Raw genomic sequence first — 5,000 nt, 5'->3', positions numbered from 1 at the left:
AGAGAGAGAGAGAGAGAGAGAGAGAGAGAGAGAGAGAGAGAGAGAGAGAGAGAGAGATACGTTCCCAGAGCTGAGATGTTCAATGGCCTTGTAAACAGATATTACCGGAGCTAATGGACTCGGTTGTAGAGTTGTAATACAGAATCTTCTCAGATGTATGTTGTTGAGGAACTGAACTACTCCCAACATTGCTTTAATTTGAATGGATGTATATTCTTGATGGATAAGGAAACCCATAGAACTATTACACTAATCACATATTTGTCTTGTATTTCAGTATTGAATCACAGACGCAGGCTGACAGACAAACAAAGAAATAAGTAGATGAATAAACAGACGAATGGGAAATTAGACAGACAAGCAGACAGACAGAGAGAGGGAGAGATTGACAGTTAGTTAGAATGACAGAAATTCAGATGTGCATACAGGTACGAAAAACAGACAAACATGCAAGCAGGTGAGCAGAAATACAGATACACGGACATACAAACATATAGATACACGTGTGACTCCATGTGTTGATTTGAAAGTGTGATAACAATGCATTGTAAATTATTGTGTACTTACTTTTGCTAATTTGAAACGTACGGATAGTTAATTTGGAAATCAAGATACAATCTATTTAAGGTCTATCTAAGGAATTAATCAGTCAGGATCAATGAAATCTATTTACATACGTTTTCATTTACTAATCACAAACTTTTATATATTTTTTTGTATTTGTATTGTTATCCTTCTTAATCAAAATGTAAGAACAATATACAAGAGACGAGAGCTGGTTACAGCAATATCAAAGCAATGCAATATTTACTTATGTGTTCATTAAATAATCATAAATTGTTATAATATGTTGCATTCGTATTGTTATTATCCTTCTTAATCAAAATGTAAGAACAATATACAAGAGAAAAGAAATAGAAATACGTTATATTTGAAGAAAAAAATTTGTAAACACATGAAGAATTACATGATATACCGTTCGGGTATAAATATAATTTGTTTTATGATAAAAATGCGGAAAGGTGAGTGAAGTAAATTATCATTGTCAAAAAGATACAAATTAAGTTAAATAAACTCCTAAAGTGTCGTATTGTCTGTTTTCTTTTCACTTGACTTTTGGTCAAAGTGAAATAGTATCCAAAGCCAAGTCATCTTATCGTCACAATATAATAGCTGTGTTCCTTGTTTGCAGTTTATGTTGCTTGGATTAATGTGAAGCAAATATTTTGAAGAATGTACGTACTTAACTCCTAAAACCATACATACCAATATCTATTTCCATCTCCATCTCCATCTCTATATCTCCATATCTCTACATCTCCAATCTCCATCTCTCCATTTCTCCGTATCTCCATATCTCCCTATTTCCATCCACAATCAATCGAGTTCACATTCACATTCACATTCACATCCAAATTCACATTCAAATTCACATCAACATTCACGTACACATCCAGACCCACATCTACATCTATATTCACATCCACATCCACACCCACACCCACACCATACCTACACTCGCAAACACAACCACATCTGCACACACATCCACATCCACACCCACATCCACATCCACATCAACATCCATATCCACATCAACATTCACATCCATATCCATGTCCGTATCCATATCCATATTACTATTGGTGACGAGTATGTCTATCTGCATAACTGTATATATTTGTATTTGTTTAATATGGTGCGTACTTTTTTCCGCTATGCTAGATCAATTGTGATATACTTGAAATTGACATCGACGTGTAGCCAGTTTAATTTGTCATGACATGGCTTGTGATTTATTATGATCTAAGTAGTTTAGAAAATACGAATCACAGTAACGTACAAAGAAAAGTGTATTGCAACCATTGCTTTGTCAAGAAATTACTTTTTTCCTTTGTAACCTCAAGCGACTTGTTGATTGTCGTTATTAAGCTCTATCTAAAAAATACCCAGCGATAGTTAGACCCATCCTTGATTATGCGGCACAATTTTAGTTCCCGTCCTATGAAATGGATATTCACTAGAATCAGTACAGAGGGGAATGACCAAAATGATAAAAGGGCTGAAATTTACCTTACGAAGACGCATATGCACCTTAACTAGTGTAGGCCTTATAGTTTCTTATAGTCTCCATTCTTATAGACTGCTGGGTGTCCTAATAAAGGTATTCAAATGCATGATGGGCTTCAACAAGGGTGGTACAGGCAAGGTAATCATATCAAGACAGCAGAGCCGGACTTATAGTAATGGGACATATTTGGGTTAAAGAAGGATAGGCAAGAACTGGTTTACCAATAGAGTGATTAATGATTGGAATACACTCAGTAATCATGTAGTTAGCGCTGAAGATATTGGTTGTTTTAAGAGAAGATTTGATAACTTTTTATGGATAGGGATGATAGATGGTAAAGGACATCGAACTGGTTTGTGTAGGCCTCATGGTCTTTTGCAGTTTCCTTCACCTTATGTCCTTAAGTTAACTCTGTACAATGTATTGCCATCCTTGGGGCAAGTAGGGGTCGACCAAATTGGGATAAGTCGAAAAAATTTACTACACACACAACGAAGTACACAATTCGAGGGACCTTTCCAAGCTTATAGATAATAGTTTTAGTTTTGTGAAAAATCTAACTTTTAACCGGAAACGAGGATCTAAATTTGACAAAATTCGGCCAATTTGAAATTTTCAGATAAATAACTCGGAAGATGAAATTAAGTGTACAGAAATGCCTAAATTTTCTGAATATAAATTCATGTAAAACTAAAAAGTATTACTTGCAAAAAAATGGAAAATGTGCACTCAATACCTGAGCTTTATACACAATGAGCACATCGATCGATGCCATTGTAAACCACGAATAGGTAAATTGAATTAGGTAAGTACGTACACACACACACACACACACACACACACACACACACACACACACACACACACACACACACACACACACACACACACACACACACACACACACACACACAAGTGTGCGTGCGTGCGTGTGTGTGTGCGCGTGTGTGTGTGTGTAAGTGTGTGTGTGTGTGTGTGTGTGTGTGTGTGTGTGTGTGTGTGTGTGTGTGTGTGTGTGTGAATCTCTCTCTGTGTGTGTGTGTGTGTGTGTGTGTGTGTGTGTGTGTGGTGTGTGTGTGTGTGTGAATCTGTGTGTGTGTGTGTGTGTGTGTGTGTGTGTGTGTGTGTGTGTGTGTGTGTGTGTGTGTGTGTGTGTGAATCTGTGTGTGTGTGTGTGTGTGTGTGTGTGTGTGTGTGTGTGTGTGTGTGTGTGTGTGTGTGTGTGTGTGTGAATCTGTGTGTGTGTGTGTGTGTGTGTGTGTGTGTGTGTGTGTGTGTGTGTGTGTGTGTGTGTGTGTGTGTGTGTGTGTGTGTGTGTGTGTGTGTGTGTGTGTGTGTGAATCTGTGTGTGTGTGTGTGTGAATCTGTGTGTGTGTGTGTGTGTGTGTGTGTGTGTGTGTGTGTGTGTGTGTGTGTGTGTGTGTGTGTGTGTGTGTGTGTGTGTGTGTGTGTGTGTGTGTGTGTGTGTGTGTGTGTGTGTGTGTGTGTGTGTGTGTGTGTGTGTGTGTGTGTGTGTGTGTGTGTGTGTGTGTGTGCGTGTGTGTGTGTTTGCAAATGTGTACAGTAGATGTGCTTGTGTTTTCTCGAGAGCACGAAAGCCTGTGTATTTTACTTAATATGTAAGCATATCCTATTTCCTTTCCTTTGGACCTTTGAATAAATTAATTTACATAGTTTTCACCTGTGTGTGTGTGTATGTCTGATGTGGAATATAGAGGGTAAATCGCAATTCATTTCTTAGATATAAAAATTCCTCTTAATATATCTATTAGCTAATTTTCATTGATGTATGGATAAGAGAGTTTACATCAGGCAATATGAGATTCAAGTAATAAATTATATTATTCTTTTTTTTTATACATAAACAGAAATTGCACAATACCTGCACTAGGACCCATTTAACTTCCAACTGCATATCAAACTTGATTTGGAAAGTACTAAGCTCTCAGCCTGGAGAATGGAAACTTTATTTACTTATTTATATATATATATATATTTATTCTTCTAAGCATATTTCATTATCTGAGTAATCTAATTTACTTGATGACTGAGTCATCTCTTAAGTGACCCTTTCCCACTGCATTCTGCCATGATATTAAGTTAGACAGACTCTAATTATGCAATGAAAAATTAATGTCAGTGCTAATTTCTTTTGGGATAAAACTGACGGACACTGATGAGGTGGAATATAGAAATTAGTTTACAAAGAAATATAACTTTCTGTGACCCTCATATGGAAACTGTAATAAAAACCAAATGGGCAGTATAACGATTAACCTGACCTTAAACAACACTGTATCGAATATTCTCCTTTAAAAAGTAGAATAGTTCCCATAATTTTGAACATTTTTGCTCATTCTAAGCTTATTCTTTGGCTTATGTATACAGGTGAACTCAGTTCTGAAGCAATTTGCCCCAAGTTTCCGTAAATTTGACTTAAGGAAACCGAAGTAGACCTTACAAATAATCTCTGATAGTGTAATGGTTAAGTGTTTAGGGAAACCACTTGGTAAGAGTTACTATTTTTTCTTTTAACATAAATATAAGCTTAGTAGACAAGACAAGGGGGAATGAGGAGGGTGGGCTGCCGGGTAAGGGAAGGAGCTGGCCCAGCTGTGGATGTGCTGTGTCTTACTGCATTGCTTCTGACTCGGACTGTGGGAAGGGGATAGGGATTACCCTTCATCTACAACGAGCAAAGATATAGAGGAAATGGTTGGGTGAAGGATTTCGCTGGCTTCTTCCTTTGTAAGGGGGAAGAAGCCTTATGGTATGTAGATAAATAGAATGAACACAGAACAATCTGTCCACTTTAAATATTCATTCTCATGTTGCCTTTTCATTATAGTTTTGCTAGTATTAATGTGTAGTTATTATGGATAAGTAAGGTAAGGGTATAAGATAGAACAACAAAAATATATCATGCTTG

This window comes from Oratosquilla oratoria, chromosome 7 (assembly GCF_046742065.1).
Source record: "Oratosquilla oratoria isolate Oo_2021 chromosome 7, ASM4674206v1, whole genome shotgun sequence".
Lineage (NCBI taxonomy): Eukaryota > Metazoa > Arthropoda > Malacostraca > Stomatopoda > Squillidae > Oratosquilla > Oratosquilla oratoria.
This window is presented reverse-complemented; position numbering follows the sequence as displayed.